The sequence below is a fragment of the Protopterus annectens genome, chromosome 2.part0 (assembly GCF_019279795.1).
Source record: "Protopterus annectens isolate FY-2018-M chromosome 2.part0, PAN1.0, whole genome shotgun sequence".
NCBI lineage: Eukaryota > Metazoa > Chordata > Ceratodontiformes > Protopteridae > Protopterus > Protopterus annectens.
In genome coordinates, this window is record NC_056728.1 from 1,405,528,313 (window position 1) to 1,405,555,921 (window position 27,609).

Here is a 27,609-nt window from a genome sequence, read left to right on the forward strand (position 1 = left end):
GTTCTAATTCACAATACAGCAATATGCAGTTACAGGAAGTGCTACAGTGATTACTGGTCTACAACCTTCCCAGAGGTGTATTTCTAGGTGCGTGACATCGGCAGCCTTGCCAAAGGTGGGTATGTGAAATGTGAGGGGTGTGAGCACCCTAAATATATTGCTCACTACACAGTCAGACATGCACACACAGTTGGCAGGTCGGGGGTTAGAACTCCCAACTAACTCCTTAATCACACTATGGCCATACGATGTTACGGGGCATGCTGCAAAGATACTGGGCTACGATCATCCCAGAGGTGTATTTCAAGTTGCGTAACATCTGCAGCCTTGCAAAAGGTGGGGTATTTGACTTGTAAGGGGTATGAGTATCCTAAAAAGGATTGCTCTCTACATAGTCAGACATGCACACAAACACAGACACACACACACACATCCAGTTGCCAGGTTTGGGGTTGGAACTCCTAGCTAACTAGTTTATCACACTACAGCAGTACGCAGTTACAGCACGTACTACAGAGATTACTGGGCTACAGCTTTCCCAGGGGAGTATTTCTAGGTGGGTGACAGCAGCCTTGCCAAAGTTGGGTATATGAAATGTAAGGGGTGCGAGTACCCTAAAAGCATTGCTGTTTACACAGTCAGACATGCACGCATACACACACAGTCGGCAGGTTGGGGGCTAGAACTCCCAACTAACTCCTTAATCACACTATGGCCGTACGATTTTACGGGATGTGATATGGAGATTACTGGGCTACGATCGTCCCAGAGGTGTATTTCAAGTTGCATAACATCAGCAGCCTTGCCAAAGGTGGGTATTTGACTTGTAAGGGGTGTGAGTATCCTAAAAGGCATTGCTCTTTACACAGTCAGTGACATCAAACACGCACACATATGCACACACAGACTCACACATGTACAGTTGCCACGTCTGGGGTTTGACCTCCTACCTAACTACATTATCACACTACAACAGTATGCATTTACAACATGCGCTACAGAGATTACTGGGCTACAGCTTTCCCAGGGGAGTATTTCTAGGTGGGTGACATCAGCAGCCTTGCCAAAGTTGCTTATGTAAAATGTAAGGGGTGTGAGTACCCTAAAAGCATTGCTCTCTACACAGTCAGACATGCATGCATACACACATGTTGGCAGGTCAGGGGCTAGAACTCTCAAATAACACCTTAATTCCACTATGGCCATACGATGTTATAGGACATGCTACAGAGATTACTGGGCTATGATCGTCCCAGAGGTGTATTTTCAAGTTGCGTGACATTAGCAGCCTTGCCAAATATGGGTATTCGACTTGTAAGGGGTGTGAGTAGCCTATTAAGCATTGCTGTCTACACAGTCAGTGACAGACAGACATGCACACACAGACTCACACACACACAGAGTTGCCACATCTGGGGTTTGACCTCCTACCTAACTACGTTATCTCATTACAGCAGTACCCAGTTACAGCATATACTACAGAGATTACCGGGCTACAGCTTTCCTAGGGGAGTATTTCTAGGTGGGTGACAGCAGCCTTGCCAAAGTAGGGTATGTGAATCATAAGGGGTGAGAGTAGCCTAAAAGGCATTGTTCTCTACACAGTCAGTGAGAGACAGACACACACACACACACACACACACACACACACACACACACACACACACACACACACACACACAGTTGCCATGTCTGGGGTTAGAATTCCTACCTAACTAGTTTATCACACTACAGCAGTATGCCGTTATAGGATGCGCCATGGAGATTACTGGCCTACAACTATCCCAAAGGTGTATTTCATACTAGATAACCTCAGCAGGCTTGTCAGGGTACTGCTATGGGGTGGCCAGTATGCATGGCCCATACACCATTCATGTAGGGGTGACACGCCACAGGCGGCCACATATGGGGTCATATGTCACAGGTGCTTGTATAGGACAACTAGCTGACTACATCCTTGTACAGCCATATTGAGCAGCTGTCAGGTGGGCCACATAGTCTGTTGTGCTGACAGGTACTGGTCGCTAGTAATTGCAGTGTGTGACATCTGCACCTGATGCGTTTGGTACCCTTTGGCTGTGTGCTTGGTGGGACAGGCATGGATGGCTCCTTGTCATGGTCACCCTCTTCCACACATCTATATCCATCTACCTTTGGCGTATTATTGTGTTTTGTCCTTACATATATGTCTGTATTCTTATCCACTGTGTGTGCAAGGCATGAGTGGTGCATACTGATGTCTGCAGTAACAATTGCAACTGTTAGATAAGTCTGGTCCACTGGTGTTTGCATACATGGCCTTCATGTGTTTGTGTGTGAGCATGCCCAGTATGACCTTTCAGTATGTTGATGACTGACATTGCCTTCATTTCTCCAAGTTTGTGAGCATGCCCAGTAAGGCCATCTGTTTTGCATGTCAGGTGGTTTGTACTGCACAGCTGACCTTTATGTTGTACACCGACATGTAGCATGCTGTGTCTGTAGGGTATCCACTGATCATTTGGCATTGACTGTTGCAACATGTCTGCATAGCGGGAGGTACACCTGACTATTTCTATGTTTCTACACAGGATTGGGGGGGGGGCGCACCTGACTATTACTATATTTCTATGTGGGGGGGAGGGGGCACACCTGACATTTGTACACATTTGCTAGGACTGTACAGGTATGTCCTGTAGTTCATTTTGGTCAGTAGTCTTGCCTATCGTGCTGGCTACGCCATACCAGTGTACTACCATTCTCATCTTTTGATTGCATACACATTAGTTTCTGACTTCCTAGCCGTCACAACTGACATCCCACTACCTGGCCTGCTGTAGTCTGTCCATATAGGCCTGGGTGTCATTCAGAGGCCATTGTATGGCATTTGTTTGTGTTTGTCTACACATGTCCTGCTGGCTGTGACTGTTGTTGGGTATGTGACCCACCTCCTGACTGGCATGTGTGAGTCCCTTATCTTGTGGGTATCTCAGTATTGTGGGTGGTGCTACAGGGCTGCCTATGTCAGATGCACGTAGTACACTGCCTATGCATGGTTAGGCACAGGTAGTGTAATGTTTGGCATCCCTTTTACTGTATGTGAGAGTCAGAGAGAGGTGCTATTTCCTGGGTCCCTCCCGTGTCAGTGTATGGTGCTATGCATTGCCTCTTTGCCAGGGCATACTGGGCACGCCTCCTTCAGCCTGCTGGGGTAGGCTCAGGTTGTTCCTCCTCCAAGTCACTCTGTGCCTGTGCAGGCCTTGGCATTGGTGGGGGGCTATGTGGCCCTGCCCCTTGCTGCTCCTGCTGCAGCTGTTTCCGCAGGATCATATTGTGTAGCATGGCACATACAAGGACGATTTGGGTACATGTAGTTGGTGAGTACTGCAAGGCTCCACCAGATGTGTCCAGACACCGGAACTGTGACTTTAGCATCTCAAACACACGCTCTATTATGATTCTTGTTTGTGCATGTGCCTCATTACAGAGTTCTTGTTTGGGTGTGTGTGCATTTCTGATGGGTATCATCAGCCATGGCTGCAGTGCGTATCCAGCATCCCACACTAAGTGACCGTATGGGATGTCTCCACTGGCAAATTTCTGGTACAGCTGCATCAGATGCCAGATGTGGGAATCATGATAACTTCCAGGGCAGCCAGCACACACATTCAGTATTATGCCCTGGGCATCCCACATGACCTGGCAGTTGATGGAGGAGAAGCCCTTGCAGTTGATGCTCACTGGGTGTTGCTTTAATGTGTATATGCGTGCAGTCTATTGTACCCACTACCTCAGGGTATTGTGCCATTTCATGGAAGAGACTCATACTGCTGGCCAACGCCTCACGGATGAGGGGGAAATATACATGCTCACCGACATTTGCTTCCATGGCATCCAGGAACCGGTGGAGTACCCTGGATATTCTGATGCCTGTGAGATCCTCATCATATCCCCAGTTGGCCTTTGGAGAGTGCCTGTAGCTGGTACTCTTAGGCCTACACATACCTTCATTTCCACTGGGATGGGTTCCCCCTGTTAGTTCTGTGTGTCAGGCATGGCTGGCACATCTCAACAATCTGCTGTAGGAGGTCCCTGTCCACCCTATAGTGCTCCACTATCTCCAGCTCATGTAGCCCTTGGTAGATTACCCTGGGTCTGTACACTCTTCTCCGTCTCCTCACTGTGGGTTGGTCAGCAGCATTCCCATCCTCACCACCCTCCGCCTCTTCCACAAGTTGTAGGATAGCTATTGCAGCCCCTAACATTTTGCTAATGAGTGTTAAAACTTCCCCGCTTGTTTACACCGGTGGTGTATGGTGTGTGAAAAAATGGAGGGGTAGGTGTTTGCATAATTTATAGTGGCGTGCTGGGCTGGTCTTCTGCCTGTGTAATTGGCTGGTTCCGATATGTTTCACCTGGCAGTGAACCTAGTACCCCTTGATTAACTTCCTACTGCTGATTTCCCTTCCCATTGTCCTTCAGATTCATCCCGGGGGTGCGCCACGTAATCAGTGTACTCCAATGTGCACATTGCTGCTATTTCCTAGGTTCACTTCCTTTATCTTCCTGTAGATCCCATTGCGAGGAGCGCACACCCACTTACACTTTGTCATACGTGCTGGACAGGTTTAGACACACCCCCTGGCTTTGCAGTGCTAAAATGGATGCAACCCTGAGCCATAGGGCTCCAATCCGCTGACAGTATGCATGACACTCCCACACATGATGTCACCTACCTCCTAGTCTTGCACTCAGCTATTTATACTCCTACACTGTTGGGACCTGCTTTCACATGCGGGGGAAAACCGGGATTCACTATCCTTCCCCTCATTTGCATAGAATTGCCTGTTAATGCATAGTTGCATGTGTCATACTGTGCCTCCCCTCTTAGCAACCACTACTCACTGGCCAGGTTGTCTTTTGCCTACCATTGACTTGCATGGTGGAATACTGATTTTAGTTAGACTGCTTTTTTTTAGGTTTATTTTCTTATTTCCCCACCGGTCCCATTTGCGCGCCACTGCCCTATGCTTCAACGGTCGTGATCGGTGAGCATATCATAAAAATTATATTTTGTACATTTGACATTGTTTGAATGCCAATGGCCTTCAACTTGGCCATTGGCATGCTTCCTCAATGATATGCAGCCTTTATTTGGTGCTGCCATAGCTCCGTTTTGGAGTTTGCAGTACCATACTCTGTTACTAACCTAGTACATTTCTGCATATTACGCTAGTCCTGCACTCCCTGATTCCTGCTTCCTGGATGGCAGATTTACCTCATTTGCATGTTTTTCACCTGCAAATGGGGTGATTTGCATATGGGGGCTGGGAACGTGCAGCACTAGTGCTACAGTGCTCGCGCATATCAAATGTACATGTACATGGATCGCTCGGCCGCCATATTGGCAACATTTCATCTTACACTAATCATGCACGCTGTGCAAGCTTTTGAGAATGTGTGGGTGTGTGTTTTTACATACTGATTAAGAGTTTTACTCGAAAGATTTGTCATGTAATAGACAACTGTGGTGGACTTTCAGCTGTTTTTTGCTGTTTTACATTGCTTTGGTGTTCTGGAAGCCCTTTAACTTCAGGAGATTTTTTTGTGCTTTTTTGTGCTGTTCTGAGATCTTTGAAAGCCAAACCTAAGAGGAAGGCAGTGAGAATGGACAATGTGAAATTGGACCATCACTATTTTAATAAAAATAATAAAACAGAAATTGGATATGTGCTTCTCTCTTAAAATTACAATATGGAATGAGACTTCAACAGAAGTAATAAATCGCTACCCAAAATTCTCTAAGTGATTTTATCTGTAGCATTATTTGGTTTCTGTTTTATTTGTATTAAAATAAAGATGGTCCAGTTTCATGTTGTTCATTCTCATTGCCTTTCTCTTGGGTTTGGCTGTGGTCTTTCATTTTGTAGAGTGTTTTTGCCTAGGGGTAGTTATGTGGACCATTGTTTTGTTGTGAGATCTTGAAAATATGTGAGATGGCATAATGGTTAGTGTTTCTTATAAACACAAGGTACGAGGTTTGAGCCTCGTCTTTAAGGGCGAGAGGTTGGCTTAATGGTTAAGGTGTTTACCTTACAGGTACAAGGTGTGATTCTCACATCGGGCCTAAATGGCCCACAAGGGCAGTTAGCCTGGTACTAATCTATGAACCTGTGAAAAGAACTGACCCTTGGTACTTCTAGTCACTATCCTTTCATATGATTGTAAGTCTATTTATTGTAATATTTCTGTCCCTTTGCCTAGCAGCCTCCTTATAATCCAGTCCATATTTTTATACTCTGTTCCCTAATTTGTTGTATAGGACCTTGGTGGGTGCCTTGATAAAATCTAAGAAGGCCATGTTCACAGCCTTTTTCTCCTCAAATATTCTTGATTACCGAGTCCAAGGCTTTAGTCGTGTGTCTTTCTGCACTTTTCTGGTCTTCATGATCCTTGCCTTTCTTTCATTAATATAAAAATAATCTTGTGGTCCACATAGCCTTTTTTTTTTTAATGGATATGTTGGAGTTCATCTCTCCCTCCCTCTCTCTCACCTTCATACCTTAAAACAATGTCCTTATGTTTGTTCTCTGCATTCTTGATTTCACTTATTTTACTACATTTATATGAAATAAACTGTATTAATGTGTTCCTTGTTACAAACATACATCACGTTTTTTATAACCATCATCAATTCAGCATTGCATAAACTGCACACTTCCTGCCTTTCCTTAAATTTTGCTCCTCCTCCAAAACATTATTCTGAATGCATTGTTTCCACAATTTCCATTTTCTATGTAATTTGCTCCTAAACTTTTCTAAAGATCCCACTTCCAATTGTTTTGTCTCTGCTACAATATTCAGTACTTCAAATGCAGTTGGTTTAAAATTTGATTTCCATTTTCTAGTAATTGCTTTTTGGCAGCTACCAGAATTAAACTTAGCAAGGCCTTACTATGTCTAGGCAAATCAGATGTTGTAGACCAGTTCAAAAATAATTGCCTTGGTTAACTCAATTTGCTTACCCAATATTTCTAACAAAGTACTTTTTAGGGAGTTTTGAAGTCTGTCATCTTACTACAGTCCCAAAACATACGGTCCTAGTTGCCTGTTTCTTCCCATCACACCTCCAATATTTGTCATCTACCTGAGGAAAAATTATTTTGAGTCTTCTTGGGGTATAAAATATTTATGCAAACACTTCCAAGTAAAAATCCTAAATCTTCTAAACTTTGGTGCTTCTTTGGAAGCCATACATATGTTCTTCCATTGTTTCTTTGTGAATTGCATATCTAGTCTCTCTTTTCAAGCTTTTCTAAACTCCTCTGATTGATTCCTATAGTCATCGTCCAATATTTTATATGCCCTACTAATTATCCCTTTTTTATTTTTTTTATTTAGCTGCATCATCTGTTCTATGTTTAACTAAAATCTCTGCCAGAGCAGGTCTTTCACTTAGGAATCCCCTATCCCTTTCTCTTTGCCTATACTCTGATATCAATCCATGATAGGGAAGACAGTCAAAAACCTGCAGTCCAAATGTCTTCTTGGTCTTCCCCCATTCTATAACTTTTCCCTCTTTAGTTATTTGCTCTCAATATCTTAGTTCCCTTGACAGTTTTCTCCAAGGATTTCCAGTTCCATCTTGCTTGTTGCAGTCATCCCTGTCAACAAAATCTCCTTTCTCAGCTCACATTTTGGCTTAGTTCTTGGAATACTTTGTTACTTTATGAATAATAATCTGCCTGTATGGCTATTGTTCTTAATGATTTGCATCCAAAATCCCACTCTCTCCTTATTTCTTAAATTTCTCCCATTTCATCTTTATCCCTTTCCACTTTTAATTATAGCTTTCTGCTTGTGCTATCTATATCTGTCTTTATATATATATATATATATATATATATGTATATATATATATATATATATATATATATATATATGTATATATATGGTTTATTATTTAAATTGCGAATGGAGATGCTCTGCAGATGGAAAACTCGAAACATGAATGTTTGAATTTCCATCTTGATGAACATCTCCATGTCGTAAGTTCACATCAGCGAATGCACTGTGCATTCACTGATATGAACTCAAAGTACTGTACAGAGATAGAGGTACAGTGCGGTTTGGGAAATTCATCCCTTTCCTCACTGTAGTGCAGTCTCTGAGTTGGAATATATAGCTAGCGGAGGGGGTAGGGTGCAGGAGTGCTTGCAACCCTCGCAAAAACATGATGTGAGGTGTAGGAGTTTGATTTACCTGTGCTCCTACATAGACATCACGTGATGTATTTGACGAATCTGCTGAATTCCTTCAGCTGATTCGACATTGTGCTTTGGTGAATGTTTTTTTTTCATCATTCTTATTTGGTGTTATGAGCGGGAATTATTTTGTCCCGTGACATTTTGATAGTAAACCATATATGAGCCTTAACTGTCTAACTGTAAAATATCCCTTGAAATCAGGTAATCCTAAACCACCTTTTTACTTTAGAAAAATCAGCTTATCCCACTTGACCCTTTCCCTCTTCCCCTCCAAGATAAATTCCTTCATCTCTTTATCAGTTATCGTCCACAACTTCTCTGATTGATTAAAATGTAGCCGATATGTATATAAAATTAAAGAAACTAAAATAATTTTCACTGCTGGTGTCTTGCTATCCATATCCATAAACAAGAGCTTCCAGTTTCTCAGTTTTTGTATCATATTTTTAGTATCTTCCCACATATCCTCAGCTACCATAACTGAATCCTTTTTAATCCGTACTCCTAAATATTTCATTATGTCTGCATAAATATGGGTATTGCTGGACCAATTTATGTGTGGGTACAATGTGAGTACATAGTTTACAGCTGCAGCCTTTGTTTTATTTTCATAAATGTTGCATCCTGAAAATACTTGAAACTGTTTCAAGATGTTCTGCAATACTGAGATGTTTTATCAGGTATAAATAATATATCTGATGTTGTTAATCTTCGTTCATTCCTTACTGATGAGTTATCTGTTCCATCCTCGGAACTGAGCCAGCCTTATACCAAGCTCGTGTCAGCCAAAAACTCTCGAGCCAAGATCCTACCCACAATGCTCTGCTCACTGTTACCCCAGATCTCGTTTGCCACGGTGGTGTACAGTCATGTCAAGCCTTCTCTCTCAGCTTAAGTGTTCAATTTTTTTAAGTTTTTCTATTATTAGTGTTTAGAAAGTTTTCAAATCTTCACTATCTCTATCTTCCTACCCTATCGCAACTTTGAGACTCTCTCCCTATAGCATATTCTGTCCATTTTCTTACCTTTGAAGTAATTCTGCATAACCATCGTTGGTAATTCTTCCTCCCCCTTTCTTACTCTTCTAGGTAGTTTCATAATTTTTTAGTAATATCATAGTTTCTCCCTTGATATTACAGTGTCGGATAAGAAAAGTAATGTTGGTTTCAAACAATGTACAGAACGTGGCCATAGGTTACCGCTTTCTGATGGTCATGATTTGTGTGTTTATTGTCTGAATGTTTCCCACCTTTCAGTGGATCCCCTGTGTGGGATCTGTAGAAATTTCTCGACTTGGACACTGAATGAAAGGAAGAATAAACTTGTACTAAAAGGCCTCCTTAAAACTCCTTTCTGCGAGGCTATCTCTGGTTCAGAGGGCTCACTCACTCCTTCTAAACCCTGTAAGAGAAGTTCTTTTTCCTCCTCGAGGTCGCTCACTTTGTCTCCCTCTGGAGATCACAAGGAGTCAACTCACAAAAAGGTGAATACTTTGGGCCCGGCACTGACATCTGTGGTCCTTTTGGCCCCAGCCTCGGCACCACCCCAGTTTATTCTCACTCCAGCTATGTCTTCTTCACCATCACCAGCGTTCCCGGTGTAGGCATGGCTCCAGCAGTATCGTTGCAGCCGTTTTGGCACCGCAGATGTCAGTGCAGACTCTCTTGGCACCGTCTTTACAGGTACATTCTCTGGCTGTTGGTGCTGACTCATTCGGCTCCATCCTTACCAATGCAGTCAACTTCCGGGATACTGCCCTGTACAGTGCAGATGCCTTCAGCACTGACCTGCTCGGTGCAGTCACTTTCAGCACTGTCATTACCGGTGTAGGCACCTTTGGCACCATATTCACTGGTGCAGACATTTGCCACACCGCCCTTCATAGTGCAGACACTGTCGACGCCTATGGCACCACCTTTGTCGGCGCAGATACCCTCAGCACCATTCTCCTTAGTGCAGACACCCTTGGCTCCGGGCTCTGCATCACACGAACTCGCAAGAGCTAAGTACTCATCCTCCTTAGACCCCTTTGTGGAAAGTCTGTACAGCCCCTTTTTAGAAAGACCAGAATCTCCATCAGGTCTCTCTATGAGGTCTACCAGGAGCCTCTCGGAACAGGATGTGTTGTGGCTTGTCGATCAGTTGCTTGTGGCCAGGGGACTCTCTAATCCATCTAAAGCTGCGTCCCCTCTTGCAGATAACCATATTTCTCCACAGACCCCATCTTACACTTCTCCTTCGACTTCCAGGGAAGCATCAAAGCCCCTTCCTCCAACAGCAGCTTCCCTTCCTTCAACACCAACAGTGGACCTTACTTTGGTGCTGGAGTCATCCTTGTGGCCCTTGGTGCACTGGGCCCTTCTCAGGCTAGCAGCTGTGCCATGGGGGCAGGCTTTCTTGGTTCAACGCCAGTCTTTTCTATGGCACCCTCCTCCCCTCATGCTCCACAGCCCTCTTGAGACTCCTGGTCTGGGGGTTGGCTCATTGGAGTGGGGTGTGACCCCAGTCCCGAGGTTGTCATGCTGTGTTCCGGGCGGTCTGGCCTTCCAGGCCATGGAGAGGGCACTTGCCTCAGCTGGCAAAACACCCCTGTCTGAGTCCTTGCCCCCCTCTGTGCTGCAACTGTTGAAAGCCACAACTACCGGACCCCGGGCACAAAGGCCTCTGGTTTCTCCCCCTCAGGAGATCCCCTCCTTGTAATCTTCCCCAGAGCTCCCCACTGAGGAAGTCCCTTGCAAGGCTTTGTACAAGAGGAAGCACATGGACTCCACTGAGGAGTCTCTAACCGAAGATACAGATTTTGATGATGGGGAAGGGTCCCCCGGTCACCCTCTGATGAGGTATACTTTGGTGACATCCTTGAGATCCTAAGTCAGAGGGGCGACGAAGTCCTCCATCCCTTACTTAGAGGAATCCATATTCCTGCAGGTCTTTTGTGCCCAGCTCCCTGCCTCCTGAGTTACCCCTCCGGCCGATGATCTTGTCCATCTCATCACCCAGTGTGTATGGAAGGCTTCTGACAGGTTGGAAGCCATACCTTGGAGGCTTGACAAAATTTTATCTCCCCCCGCTGAACATCCTCATTGGTCCAAAGGTCTTCCGGGAGATGCCATGGTGGTGATGGCTGCAACCAAAAAAGACTTGGCAGAAGAGAGCCATACTGTCCATCCACTCAACAAGGAGTCACGGGTGATAGACTCTGGAAGCATGTGTTTGCTTCATCGACATTTGCTGTAAGGTCCTTTAACTACTTGGCAGACTTTACGAGGCCCAAGAGAGACCTTATCAACCAACTCTCTGAAACCTTGGCAGGAGCTGTTTCTGATGAGGTGCATGACAACGTATCCTCTCAGATAGCGACCCTGGAATCCATATCCAATTCTTCCATGTGCCTCATTTCACATGCAACGGAAGGAGCGGCTAGAGCAGCAGGCGCAGGCATAGTCAAAACGTCATGCCTGGATGTGCCTTTGCAACTTTGTGGACTCCTTTAAGGCTTCCTTTATGAATGTTCCCATCGAGGCTGCTTCATTGTTTGGCCCAAAGGTTAAGGATACAGTGGTAAGGTCCGAACAAGATGGTAAGACCCTGTCTGCCGTTGGTGTCCGACACTCCACCCCTCAATGATTCTACTTCAGAAATCAGAGGAGTGGGAAGATGTGGCACAGAAAATCACAGGGCTCTTTCCATGACGCACGTGCCGAGTACTCCCCTAAGGGCAGAGGGGGAAACTCTAATGGAAGATGCAAGCACTGGAAAGCTGCAAACGACAAACTAAGAAAATAGGCACTGGAGGCGGTCAAAGGCATGAAAACAACTGACTTATACAAAAATTTAATGAGTTGAAGCGCTTTTCGTTTGCTTCTTTTAGCAAACTCTAATGGAAGATGCCCCTTTTTGGGTTGGGGAGGACCACGAAACAGGGGGTCCAGAGATTCTTTCTCTGGGCAACCCTACCAGTACATCTGAAGCATTGCCCAGCTGCTCACCTCTGGAAGTGGTCATGGGTCATTTTTTCTTGTAACCCACTGCCTGGTGAACCATAACCACTGATTTTGGGTACAACGAATAATATCCAGAGGTTACCACATTCCTTTCCATCTCTGTCCCACTTTACCCAGAGATTTACCCAATGCCCCACCCAGTCAAGGGGAAGCAACAGCACACAAAATCCAAAAGCTGCTACAAAAAAGAGTCATCCAAACAGTTCCCCCAGACCAGATAGGATCTGTTTTTTACTCAAAATTCTTTGTAGTGCCAAAAAAGACAGGGAATTGGAGACCGATTTTGGATCTCAGTACACTAAACAAATTTGTAAAAACAGAGAAATTCCGGATGGTCACGGTTCAGTCTGTCCTTCCTCTTTTGGAAGAAGACCAAATTGGATGTGCTGTATAAATCTTCAAGATGCGTATTACCATATAAAAGTGGACAAGTGCTCAAGAAGATACCTCCGCTTCTGCATAGGAGCCAGTCACTACCAATTTCGAGCACTGTCCTTTGGTCTCTCTACAGCCCCCAGAGTGTTCACCAAATGCATGGCAGTGGTTATTACTCACCTGAGACTTCAAGAATTCCAGGTGTTTCCATACCTAGATGACAGTCTCCTTACCACCCCCACCAAGCGTCTACTGGAGGAAGCCCTGGATTACACTCTTCTCACAGCTCAGTACCTGGGAATCACTGTAAACTGGGAGAAGTCCAACACGACCCCGACACAATCTTTAGAATTCACTGGATTTCTGTTGGACATGAGAAATTGCATAGCATCTCTTCCGGATCACAAACTTCAAAGAATAAGGCAACAGGTTCAGCCACTAATCTGTCACCACAAATCTTCTGCTCAGTCCGTACTCCAGCTCTTGGGGTCAATGGCAGCCTCGATCACCATTGTTCCTCTGGACAGGTTCCACATGAGACTTCTTCAGTGGCTACTTCTCACTCAGTGGTACCCTCTACAACATCCTTTGTCTTTTTAGATAAGTGTAACTCAGAGATGCAAGCAGGATTTGCTCTGGTAGACATCTCAAAATCCCCAACAATGGTCTTGCCCCTTCAGCCCCCATCAGCCAAAAGCCACGGTGATCACAGATGCCTCACTGATGGGGTGGGGAGGGCTATGTCAGGGAAACTCGGCCCAAGGCACCTGATCGGAGATGGAGGCTCATTTGCATATCAATGTCTTGGAACTGAGGGTGGTGCTACTAGCTTTGCAAGCATTTTACTCGATCCTTCTGTCAGGGACTATTGCAATCCAATCAGACAACATGTCAGTAGTCTGGTACATCAGCACGCAAGGGGGCACCAGATCTTATCCATTATGCCAAGAGGCCTTGAGAATATGTCAATGGGCGATAGCTTCCAACCCCTTTCTAATTGCTACGCAAATTCCTGGGAACTCCAATGTGATAGCAGACAAATTAAGCAGGTGCATTCTACAACCTCACGAGTGGTCCCTCAATCCTGTGATAGCGGCAAAAACTTTCAACCACTGGGGCCAGCCTTGCTGCGATCTGTTCGCCTCCCCAGTCAACTACAAGTGCTGCAACTAATTTGCCCTGATCCCCCCTTGGGGACAGTCACCAAGAGATGCTCTAGTCCACACTTGGCCCTCAGGTCTGCTTTATGCTTACCCTTCTCTACCCCTCATTTCCCAATTTTTGAAGAAAGCACGGCAGTTGCAGAGCAAGGCAATTCTCATTGCACCATATTGGCCTCGACAAGTTTGGTTCCCCTTCCTTTGGCCTCGGCTGCTAGATCGACCATGGATTCTCAATCCATCTCCAACGTTGATCTCTCATCCACAGGGTCTGACCCACCCCATTCTAACAAACTTGAAGCTGACAGCTTAGTTTCTCCACTTCCAATGATTTCCAGGCAGGATAACCTCTCCTCACCGATGCACAATATTCTTATTGCATCTCATAAATCATCCGCCAAGCTAACCTATCTCAGCAAATGGAAAAGATTTACCTTATGGGCAGTGAAAAGATAATTGGACCCCTTGTCAGCCCCAGTTTCAGTGGTATTAGATTATTTATCAGATCTCTTTCAATCTGAGGTATCCGCCTCTACTGTTCATGTTCATTTAGCTGCCATTTCTAATTTCCACATTGGCATCCAGGGCTCTCTACTCATGTCACACAGACTCTGTACGACTTTCTTGAAGGGCATCTTTCACCTAAAATCTCCCTTTAGAGAACCAGTACAACCTTTGCTCCTGGATTTGGTTTTGCAAGCCCTAACAGCACCCCCCTTTGAACCTGCATCTTCATGTGATTTAAAAGTACCTCTGTTGGAAAACCTTGTTTCTGGTTGGTATCACATCGGCCAGACATCTGTCAGAACTTCAAGCCTTATGCATCATACATCCATAACTTATTTTCCATAAGAATAGAGTCTCTCTGAGAACTAATTCCTCCTCCTTACCAAAAGTGGTGTCAGAGTAGTCGATCAATCAGTCTGTTGACCTCCCAATATTTTTTCCTAATCATTCTAACAAGGGAGAGTATTGACTGCACTCCCTAGATGTTCACAGGTAAATCCATTTTTATTTGGACAGAACAAAATCTACCCATAAATCAGACCAATTATTTCTGGCTTTTTCTGGACCAAGACTAGGTTGTCCTGTTTTTAAAGTTACATTAGCATCATGGTTGAGAAATTGCCTTACCTTCATCTACAAGAATAACATCACCCTGACTCACAAAGTGAAAGCCCATTCTACAAGGTCAATGGCAACTTCAGCAGCTTTCCATGCTAGGACCTTCCTCAATGACATTTGCTCAGCTGTGACTTGGGCCAACCCCCATACCTTTATTCTTCATTACAAATTGGATTTGGCCTCCAGAGGAAGAGCTTCTTTTGGTTCCATGGTGCTCAGGAATGTCCTTCCATGAGGGCCACCCAGGGATATAGGTAGCTGGAGAGACTGTCCCATCAGTAAGGAATGAACAAAGATTAACAACATCAGATAAAGAAGTTATGTCATACCATAGCGTTCCATCTGTGTTGTTGATGTTCATTCATTCATTCATTACTCCCCACCCTCCGTCCCCCTCCGGAGGTTCCTGGTGGATTTCATATGGTCCTTCTTCCATGCTTGTAGGTGTATTATGACCAGAGGTAGCCTCTACTTTTGTCTATCAACTTGCAAACTCGATCTGAGGTAACAGGGAGCAGAACATTGTGGGTAGGATCTTGGCTCGAGAGTTTTTGGCTGACGCGAGCTTGGTATAAGGCCAGCTCGGTTCCAAGGACGGAACCGATAACCCATCAGTACTGAATGAACGAAGATCAACAACACAGATGGAACGTTATGGTAAGACATAACTTCTTTTTTCTGCAAATAAAGTAAACTTTTCTTTATTACCATACCAATTATATCATTGAATTTCTGAGTTCCTTATTTTCTTTGTAGTTTGCATTATATTTAGAGCCATTGGCAAATTGGAAAGAGGACAGCCTGTTTCCTCTTTTCAGTCACAACTTGTCAGAAATTAACTCTCCATCTCTAAGTATTGTCTCCAATACCTCATATATCCTCCTAATTAACCTTATTATGGTATCCGGGAATGCAAATGGTTCCATTACCCTACTCATAAAATCCCAACTTACTCTGTTTTCTGTGCATCAAGACCCTGCACAAACATCAGCAGTGTTTTCTTACACTCTGCTTCCCTCTGGATCATCATTATTCTATTAATGTTGTTAAATATGTGTCCTCTCCACAGAAACACATTGATCCATATCTATCAATTCTGGCAACACTTTTGCAATTCTCTTAGCTGTTATAAAGACAAACACTTTGTATAATCATAAAAAAATGTATAATTTAATTTTTAAAATTGAAATGGGCCTATATGAAGCTGGTTCTGATGCGTCTTTACCATCTTTAAGTAATGCAGCCAACCACAGCTTTCTTCTAGGATGCTGTTGCTTCCTTTCCATAAATATTTTCATTTGTGCTATTTCCCGATTTCCAAATTTCTCTGCTTAATACAATTTTTCATAACGTTTCCAAAATGTCTCCACCACCTCTACAGTATCTCCTGCTAATTTTCTTGTAGGCTTGCCAAGTTTGGCAAAAAACCCTTTCTACTTTCTGTTTGCCTAAGTCATGCTTAATGTTTTTCTGCTCTGAAGTTATCAAAAAACAGTTGCTTAACAGCAGTCTTTCTAAATCTAAACTCATGCATATTGTCCAGGTACTTCCTTATTTTCTCTTTTGCCCTCTGTAGTTGTGACTGTTTTTGCTCTGTGACCTTCCCATAATTCTGCAATACTTTAACTTTTGTCAATTCCTCTAAATAATTCCTGTTACTTCTTAATTGCCTCTCTCTTATTTCTACCCTATTTTTAAACTCCACATCTGATGTTGTCAAGCTTCATTTTATCCCTGACAAATGGGTTTGGTTCCGATCTCAGAACAGACTTGGCCATTACTACAGTTCGCACCAACCAAAAACTCTCAAGCTTCACCTCTACTCAGGATCCCTCTCCCTTAATTACCTCAGATCTCATTTGCCACTTTCCAAAAATGCTTGTCTATCTACTACTCTCAAGTGTTAGTGGGTTTAGGTAAATCTTTCTCTTTTTTCTTACTTTTCTGTCTAGTTTCCCTTTACTTTTTTCTTGTTACACTTGGTGTATTTATCCGAGTATTATCATTCATGCTTTTTCCCTTTACACCTTGGTGCATTCTCCACTATCATTGCTGATAGTCCCCTGCATCATAGTCTTTCTATCATCCCTGTACATACATGTGTATTTCTACGACTGTCATTGTTAATGGTCTTTTTCTCCCCTTTTGCCTTCTGTCTTAAAATGTAAAAATAAAGTAAAAATTAAATCTCATCTGCTTTCGCTTTCACTTGCTTTTTGTGTGGCATAAGATTTATTTAGCAGATTTCTCTGTTTTCCCTGCTTGACATGGCTGAGAAGGGTAAAGGCCCCTCTGACTTCAAAAAAATCCCAAAATGTGGCCATAAAATTTCCTCATCAGACTTTCATTTATTGTTCATAGGCTCATAGGTGTGTACTAGGCTAATGACCCTGGAGCTTTTACAAGCCTAGCCCAAAAACAATTGCCCAGGGACCGTGCCACCTGATGTTAGTTCACAGTGCCCATATCCAGTAGTGCAACTGGAATGATCGCTGGAGTGAACTGTGTTACCCATCCACTTGTCAAGATTTTCTTGAAGAGGGCCATTGAGGTGCTCTGCTTGACATGAATGGGAAGCTTATTCCAGAGTATGGGCAGTCTTCGGGAGATGAACCTGTCCCTCCAGCATGTTCTGTTAATTGTGGTAATGAGGATGTGTGATCTCTGGAGCATGTGGTGCGGGGGAGGGGGGGATTGGGATTTCTTTAGGTGTAGCATTTCAAGTACGGCTGGGTCAGACATGGCTTTGTAAGTCAAGCAGAGATCACCTCTAAGTAGATAAAAATGAATGACCTGCATTGGGGTTCGAACCATGAATGACTGCATGCTAAGCAAAATCTCTAACTACTATGCTGTTTCACTTTTGTGTGTGTATTGTCTAGGTCCTCACCATTTACAGGAAGATTGCAGAATTTGTCACGCCTTTGGCCACGTGCTTTAGTGAAAAGGTGGAATAAGCTTATTTTAAGAGGACTTCTCCCTTCAACCTTTGGTGAATTCTTATCTGCTGGAGACAAAGCCAAGACAGATGTTTCATCTTCTTCATCCTCATCCTCTGTTGAAAAATCAAAGAAAAGAAGTCTCTTGGTTCTGACCGCCCCGTCCGTTCCAAAAGCCAAAAAAATTGAAGACCTCAGCTCCTACAGTTCCCACAGAACCCGAAGGCCTCTGCTGGTGACACTGTGGTGCCGGTGTGCATTCCAGCCCTGATTGCAGTTTTGAGCCCTTCAGTGTCGAAGGCCTCGATACAAAAAGTGACTGCTGCTTCACCTGACAAAACTTCTTTACCTATAACTACCTACTCTCCCATAAACATAAAAATGACTGAGCACTAGTAAAAATTTTTATTCACCAATTTGTGTACATCTTCGTTTTTTCCAGCCTGGGACTCGAGTCATTTTTATGTTTATGTGAATTTTGCTACTTTGAAGTGTTTTGAGTTATTTTCGTAACTACTTACTCCCCCTCTTTTGATCCCTTTGCTGGGAATTTCCCACAGGTATTCTTGCAGAGGCCTAAGTCCCCTTCTGCATCATCTGTCTGTTCTACCAAAAAAGCCTTTTAGAACTCAATGTGTAGAGGCTAGTGAATAAAATTTTGTGGGCTAGAGGGATTTCAGGGCCCCTCTTCAGTACCGACCCCTTTGGGTATTGGTACCAAAACTTCTTTTACACCATTAACTACTCCTTCTCTAATATCCTCAGAGGCCCTAGAGTCCTCTGTTCTGGAACCCCCGGCAGCGATTGTACTGGCTGTGGAGTTCACTTCTTTGGAGCCGGTAGTTACCCTGAGATTCTCAGTTGTTTCTGAATCAGAGATCCCCAGGAGCCATGGTTACCCTGCCAGTTCTGGGGGACAGGTCTCAACTCCAGGTTTTTTGAAGCCGTCCCTGGTTCTTGGAGCTTCAGCTTGAGTTAGTTTGGCTCTGGCTTTGGTTTTGGGGGTCAGTTCTTCAGAGTGGGGAGTGACTCCTGTTCCAAGGCAGTCCTTCTCAGTTCTGGGTTCCCTTCACTCTTCAAGGGGGCTGTACTTCAAGGCTATGCAGAGAGCCCATTCTCTTGTAGAGACTCAGTCGGCGCCTTCCCTGTTGGAACAGGTACCCCCCTCTAGTTCGGTTTCTCCTGCCTCTCCAGTGGGACAGCGGGTGCTGAAGCCTCCGGTATCACAAGCACAGGTACTGTCATCTTTTAATACCTCCCCAGATTATCCCCCTGAGGAGGTCCCTCAGAAAAAGAAGTGCAAGAGGAAGCACTTGGAATCCCCCTAGGGATCAGTCACAGAAGACACAGATTTCGATGAGAGGGAAGAGTCCCCACTGTCACCTCTGGAAGATGTGTGATTTTGAGACATCTTGGAAATGTTAAAACAGAGGGTGGCTGGAAGTCCCAAAAACCTTCCCCTGAGGAATCTGTTTACCTGCAGACTTGCACCACCCACCTGTCTAACTCGTGGGTGACTCCACCCAATGATGAACTCATTCAGTTGATTTCTCAGCAGGCGTGGAAGGCTCCAGACACCATCGAGCCCATCCCCAAAAGACTAGGGGGTTGGCTAAGGAGTTGGTGTAGTTCTATGGTCATAGCGGCAGCCACTAAAAAGTAACTTGCTGAGGAGAGTTCCTCCATCCATCTGCCAATAGGGAGTCTCAGATCATGGACAGGTTTGGGAAGTGGGTCTACTCTTCGACCTTCACCGTAAGGTCCTTGACTTTTTTTGGCACGTTTCGACTCCAATGGGATCTGATTAGAGAGTTGTCAGACACCCTGGCATGAGCTGTGGTTGAGGGAGTCCAAGAGAAAGTGGCTTCCCAGTTAGCCACCCCGGAGTCTGTGTCCAATTCATCCATGAGGCTGATCACTCCTAGAACTGAGGGGATGTCTAGAGCAGCGGGTACAGGGGTAGCTATAAGGAGACACACCTGAATGCCCCCGTGTAACTTTGCAGAACCATTCATATCTTTTTTCATCAATGCTCCTTTTAACGGAACATCCTTGTTTGTCCCTAAATTAAGAAAGACTTTATCCAGATGTGAGAAGGATGGTAAGACCCTTTCTAATGTGGGCGTATGTTTCTCCATTCCCAAAAGTCCTTTTCTAGGAACCAGAGGAGAGGTGGAAAAATGTGGTTCAAGAAATCCCAAGGGTCTTTCCCAGATATATATGGGGAGAGTTCCCCCGGGGGCAGAGGGGGGAACCAAAATGGAAGAACTCACCCTCATGGCAGGGGTGGTCTGCAAAATCTGGGCTTTGGGGATTCTTTCCCAGGCAAGCCTTTTCAGCATTTCTGAAGGAAACCCGGATGGTCTTCCTCTTTAAGCAGTCAGGGGACACTTATCCCTGCACCTAAATGCCTGCCTAATTTAACAAAAGATTCATGGGTGCAACATATCATATCCAGAGGTTATATCATTCCCTTTTCTCAACCTCCCCCCACTCTAAAGAAAATCCCTGATGTTCCATCCAGCAAGAAATCCAGAAACTGGTGGACAAATGAGTCATCCAACAAGTCCCACCAGACCAAGAAGGATCTGGACCCTACTCAAGATTCTTTTTAGTGCCAAAAAAGGCAGAGACTGGAGAGCAATTTTGGATCTCAGTGTACTGAACAAGTCTGTTTGACAAAGTTCCAGATGCTCATGGTACAGTCTATTATTCCCTTTCTTATTTGGACTTACCACAGCCCCCTAGGTGTTCACCATATGCATGGCAGTAGTAGCAGATCACTTGAGACTGCAAGGATTCAGTGTGTTTCTATACTTGGATGACTGGCTCATAACCTCTGTGACTAAGCATCAATTAATAGTAGCCAAGAGACTACACCCTCAACACCTGTGCCCATCTGGGGATTACCGTCAATGTGGAAAAGCTGCATTTAACTCTGACATAAAATTTAGAATTCACAGGGGCAGTACTGAATACCCAAACAACAATAGCATCTCATCCCCCAGGATAACATCAGAGAATTGTGGTTCAGGCTCAAAAGTTAATTCACAGGAAGAAGGTTCCAGCACCAATCACATGGCAGCTTCCATAACTCTACCCTTTAGCCAGGTTACATATGAAGAGTTTTGCAATGGCTACTAGCTTCACAGTGGTCTATCCTTCAACTCCCAATGTCAGACCAAATCTTAATCGCCAAACATTGCAAAATGGATCTTCTTTGGTGGATGCATTCTGAGCAAATTCTTTATGATCATGGAAGACACTCTTTCTGGTAGCCATTACTTCAGCCAGAAGAATTTCAGAAATCCAGGCCTTATCATCTGAGCCTCCTTACTTAGTTTTCTATAAGGATAGGGTATCTTTATGAACAAATCCCTCCTTCCTGCCCAAGGTAGTGTCAGAGGCTAATATTAACCAGGCCATTAATTTACCGGTCTTCTTCCCTAATCATTCTAACAAAGGAGAATACGCTCTAGATTTACCAGACCAGACAATTACTCTTTTCTATTCACAGAACAATAACTATAAGGCAATCAAGTCAACTGTTTGCCTTGCCCAACTTTGCAGTAGAAAAAGAAACAGTCGGCAAAATTACCCTCTGTAAGTGGCTGAAGGATTGTATTTTTTTAATTTACAATAAAAAATAAATTGACCTTGCCAAAACCTATCAACGTGCATTCTGCAAGGTCTGTAACCGCTTCAGCAGTCTTCCAGTCTAGAACTTCAATGGATGACATATATGTGCAGCAGCTACTTGGGCTTCTCCCCATGCTTTTAATACTCATTGCAAACCGGACTTGGTCTCTAGGGGAAGATCATCCTTTGGCTCGATGGTGCTTAGGAATATCCTTCCGTGAGTCCTCCCAAATTTTTAGGTAGCTGGGGACTATGTCCCATCTGTCAAGGATAAAATGAAGTTTGACATCAGATAAGTTATATATTCACCATAACGTTCCATCTGTGTTGTCTGTCTTCATTTTTCCTTGAATCATCCCTCATCCCCCGTCCAAAAGATTTTTGGTGGAGTGGACCACATGCTCCTGAACTATTATGTTACCCAAACACAGTGGATAAGGATTCCATCTGGCTTACTTCATGTATGTGTATATAGATATATACATATATAAATGCATATATGTTTTCATATCTTTACAAAATTTCTGCAAACTCTGAATTAAGAGGGAGGGATTCTAGGTAGAGGTGAAGCTCGAAAGTTTTTGGCTGGCATGAGCTGTAGTAATGGCTAAGTCAGTTCTGAAATTGGAGCCAAATCCATCTGGCATGGATAAATGAACATAGACAGCACACATGGAACTTTATGGTGCGTCTATAACTTCTTTCATTTTATCCCACTCACTTGCTGTCACTTCTCTAGTAAATTCTATAGTCCCTAAATTTAGTTATTATTGACCCTACTACATCTTCAGGAAACTGTTCTAATTAATCTCCAACTTTCCTGTGAAATGGTCTATCCTTGCTTCTCTCCTGAACTTCCTACCTTGTAACTTTAGATTATATTCTGTTGTTCCCATGTGGTTCTTGCTGTAAATGAAGTATGACACCCCCCTTATACTAAGTCTAGCTAGTGGCCTTGCTAATTCTTCCTTAATTTCTGAGTGTGCGCTATTTTTGTTATGAGGCCCATGCTGCCTTGTACATATGTTTTAGAGTTATTTTAAGAACCCATTTTCCATGAATAACTGCCTTATTACTGACTCTGCTGCTTGATGGAGCTGCTGAATCTCCCTTACCTTGATTACACAACAGATAGTCAGCTGGCTCACAGATGGGACCCAGGTGGTTAGAACTGGGGAGTCCAGCTCTACAAAGAGGCTAGTTACAAGAGGGATCAGTCTTGGGGCCACTCCATTTTGCCATTTACTTTTCTGAAGTCAAGGCCAATGTTAAGGGCCTCTGGCTGACCAAATGTGCTGATTGCAAATTGGGAGCAGTCATGGAATCCCCCACTGACACTAATGTTCTCCAGGAAGTGTTGACACTGACAAATAACTTTTGTTAGAGCCATGGAATAAAACTAAATGCAAAGAAATGCATACTAGTATCCTTTGGGAAGTCATCCAACTATCACATTGACAACACACCCCAAGAGTTAACCCAGTAGTCAGGGACTTGAGGACACACACAGACAGTAATCTAGCCTTTGACCATCACATGTCTACAGTAGTCAGAAAATCATTCTATGTTGTGCAAATTATAAATAAAGGTATGGCATCTAGATCCAAGGAGGTAATTGTTCCACTATATTCATTACTCATCAGACCTGTCATTGAGTATAATGTCCCCTTTGGTATGTACCTAACCAGACACATACAACAAATGGAGCATCCGTATATCCGTAGAGGTTCCTCACTAAAATAATACAGAGCATAAGTAACATGTTCTATGCACACCACTTTGAAGCCATATCCCTGTATTCTGTCTCCTATAGGCTGTTGAGTGGAGATCTATACCTTGCATGCAAGGTATTGTCAGAACCCACACTGATGGACTTCCTGAATAGCCACAAAACAAACCGCATCAGAATTACCTGTTCTAAAGACTTAAACCTTGCCTGTGATATAAATTGGACCTGCTGGAGAGATGGGTATGTATCCTAGAGACCATCCTTTCTCTGGAACAGGCTCCCCCATCCATGTGAAACAGAATTCCTACCTAACCCAATTCAAGGATGGGGAAGAAGAAATTCTTCTTTGGTTTGGCACCTATGTCACTATCAGACACAAACAGCCTGTAAATGGTTCATCTCCCAGGCCCCTGCTTGTAAATGTTTCATCTCCCAATCCCCAGCTTACACTTATGAAGGATACCAGAACGTATCAGAGATTTGGGAAGCATGTCTAGGTTTAAAACGTCTCTAGTGGTCATTAGCCTAGTACAAACCTATGAACATTTGTGAAAAGTGATCCAAAAACAGCTGTTTAGCAGCCCTGCCTCTTTGCTAGTATTTTCTGACATATTTTCTTATTCAGTATTTCTTCCTATCCTTGTGTGGCTGTAAAGCAAATTATTTTCTCCTCTTAAATGATCTGCATTTCTTTTTATCAATTTGGAGCTTTGCTTATTTTATGCCTTTTTTGCTTCTTTCTGTTTTAATTGGTAGTATTTCCTGTTTTCCTGTCATGTCTTTTGTCATGTGGTCAGCACTCATTTTTGGGGGGAATCTGTATTAATTTTTGCAAGAGTTCTGTACCTGTGGCAAGCATTCTATGTCATAGGGTAACACAGTGCTTACCATTACAATCACAAGTTACTACTTGCTGCTTCTTCCACTGCTTTTATCTCATCCTTGTAGTTTTCATAAGGTAATACTTGCATTTCATGCTGAAAGAAAAGTCTAGCCTTCAGGCTGACAGGCATGTGATGTACCGATATGCTTTTCAGATACTGAAGAGGATTAATTGATGGCTGTGCCAGTTCTTTTGAATGTCCAATTTGTGTTCTCACCTGCTCTCAGTACAAGCAATTTTAACAACAAAATATGCCAACTTTAGTTAAAGAATAAACTGTTCTTTGTCACTTATGCCACACAGAGGTGAAATCAGAAGATGAGTAGATCAAAAAGGGTCACAATGAAGTATTCAGTGAGTCCTCAGTTCAAGGGCACCCAACAAAAGTCAGCAAGTTATATAGTAAGGCATTTGGTGACCAGGGCTAAGGCACAGTGACCTGTCATACCCATAAAGTTCATTCTTTCAGTCTGTATTGTTTGTGAAAGATTAGCCACCAGCTGTGCATTTTCACAGTTGGGACATTCAAAGAAGATTGAAATATCTGGAGTGAGGGAAGGGAATGGGAAGGGGTATTTCCCCGGTGTTAATAGCTGCAACACTTGGGCAGACTTGGAGAAACTTTGTCTCCTTTGGCCAACGTTTTATGGCATGATATATTGATTTTTTTTTTTGTAATGATAAGATGTAATCATCATCTGTAGGAGCATGTACATCAGAGAGTAGTTTTTCTCTTGCTTGCTTTTACTACCAAAGTTATTTGGGGAAAAGGATTCTGCATTCCTGTGTTACAGCTGAGATCTTGTTCAGATTCCCAGGGAACTAAATGAGCCTGTCCCTCAGCATAGCAAGGACCTCTCTGTAGTCAGACCTTTATCTGCCTCTGCCACTGTGGTAACCACAAGAATTTTACAAGAAATGACTGCAGTGTCACCATCAAGACTCCGATAACTCTTCTGCCAGAATATATTTGCATGTTTAGTCAACCAGAATTGCGAGTTCTGTTCCATATCATCCCTCAGTAGTATTGGGTAGATAGCTTTTGGGGCAGAAATCGTATAAGACAGTGGATCAAGCAGAAAGCTGTAAAAGGGTTACAGTTAAGTTATGGATGTTTAACACGTCCAACCTTTGTAACATTTAGAGGATGGGAGTTCCTTATTTAGCCAGCTGGTTTCCACAGGCCTGTTGGTGCAAGGTATGACCTTGTTATTAAAGGAGACTGATGAGAGTAATGCCTCTATGTGAGGAGGAGAAGGAAGGTTTAATGTGTAGTTTTAGTTATGGTTGTTCTATTCACCAGAAAAAAACAGGTATTTCATACAAATTCTGGTTCCAATTATTTTCAGGCTTGACATAACAGGTGTGTGAAGTTATCATTTCATACTGTTGCTGCAGTATGGTTTGATGTGCCTAAGACATGCTCCATGTATAGTGCAGATTATGGTTTTGTTGGAAGCACAAGAAGGTCCTGTTTTATGGTTTGTGGGCCCAGTATTTCCAGTAAGGTGCTTCCTATTCCTGAATAGTGTTTACTGTGCATGTTATGGAGGTCTTGGCAGCTTAGAAGTACAATAGTCTCTGTATGCTTTTGCACTGGGACAGTCAGTCCCTGGCAGCCCCCAGTTAAAACTGTTTTCTCTTTTTGCTTTAGCTTTAGTCTAAAGGTATTTCATTCAGTTGAAAAGCATAATCCATGTTTTTAGAACAGAATCAGTTATTTGGAGCTGGTCTGAACTTTCAGTGTTGGAATCTGGGAGTCATCTTATCCTAAGTATTGTTGTCCCAGCAACACAGAATTCAGGCTTGCATACTTCATATGTTGGGACTAATGGCAGCATGCATATTCATAGCTCCATTATTATGCAGTTTCTGTAGTCGCTTGTTCAGTCCAAGAGGCTATGTTGGTAAATTGCAATAAGCTCCACTAAAAGATTTCCTTCATTCATTATATTCCTGACAGACGTTTTTAGCTGAGTGGACCTTTCTAGCTAAGAAGAAGAATGCGATTCTTTTGTCTATCTTCTATGTATTTGAAATCTAAAACTCCTTTGGAGGAAGGAAGAACATAGCTGGGGCAGATCACAACCCCAGGATTTCTGAAGTCTAGTTTGCAACCTCTAGATTACTGAAGCTTTCTGGAAGAAGGATTAGTACTAACTATCTGGAGTCAGTGGTCATTTCTGTGCCATTCAAGTTATACATTTATGCATTTATATATTTGTTTAACTGGGAAAATTCATAGATCATAATGATTGATTTAAAGCTTTATTCCACTGCAGAGCACTAACCAACATGCTTTTTATTCATAGTTCTTTGAAATAATCATCTATCAAGAATTAAACCTTGCATATTTAGAAATGTACAGCACAGCTCAAGAGATTCTGTGTATGTAAAGTGCAATGATCAAATGTACAGATCAAACAGTAACTATGATTTCTCACAAATGAAATAAGCAGAGGAGCATCTGAAATGATTACATGTGTGAATGATTACAATGTAGTGTATAGTGAATTTTTCATGTAAAATTAAAGGGGAGTGAGGCCAACTGTTAGAGGAATAAAATAAGAAAAGAAATTGTGCAATGAAAGTATGCAGATGGTTAAATAATAAATCACAGAGCATAATGGTTGAAATAAATCACAGAACAGAATGGCTGAAATAAGGGACTGCAAAGTTCAAGATGAGATCAGACACATGTGGAATCACTGAGAAAGACTTTTAGTGATAGGTATCCTCCTAGTTTGTATAGACTGAGGTTTCTGGGTGGTGTTTTAAAGCGGGAACATTGGACTTTTCTTTCTGGTATTATTTTAATGTATTCTGGATCACAGTTAACCAGAACTCATGCAAGTGTCTGGAATATGTTGTTTTGGCTTCAGAGCTTAAAGGACAGTTTAAGGAGTGATATGCCATGTAGGATGGATACTTAGAGCAGTAGTACTATGACATTCCAGGTTTCCCAAGACTCTAAACATTTGTAACTGCTCATAATGGAAATCAATTTGCAATTAATCTTAAATATTGTTTTTATGTTTGCAGACTAACTGGCATGCATGTGCAAATGCATACATTCTCAAACATTAATATTGCTATTAGTAACAGAAGTAACAACTATACTTGAATACATGGCATGAATCAAGATGCATTCTGTAGCAGGAAATAAAATGTTAATAACTGCTTGAACATATTTTCTGGAGACGTCTGTGTTTGTGTCTCTGGTTCTGTAAGCAGCTTGAGAGTATTTCATCAAATAAACTATTAATTTATTCCTTTTTATTATTGTATGTGCTTTTGCAACAATCCTAGTGCATCTTCAGGGTCAGTAAATACATATTTTAGTGAGTCTTGGCTTCTCTGGGCTGGTGTCTGGCTACAGAATTGATTCTTTAAGTCATATAAATTTTGGCATCCAGATTTGTGAAAATAAAAAATAAAAATAAAAAAATAGAAGTTTTCTCCTGGCAATTCCATCTTGCTGTGATTCTTGGTCCTTTATGTAGAAATCT

The 27,609-nt window shown here is 43.0% G+C and overlaps 2 protein-coding genes across 2 annotated transcripts in view; both read left to right on the plus strand.

Annotated features, from left to right (window-relative positions):
* Positions 1-27,609, plus strand: part of SETD7 (SET domain containing 7, histone lysine methyltransferase) — a 1,173,783-nt gene that overhangs the window by 634,651 nt on the left and 511,523 nt on the right. The window lies entirely within an intron of this gene.
* LOC122793510 overlaps positions 1-27,609 on the plus strand; it is a 1,396,143-nt gene that overhangs the window by 542,000 nt on the left and 826,534 nt on the right. The window lies entirely within an intron of this gene.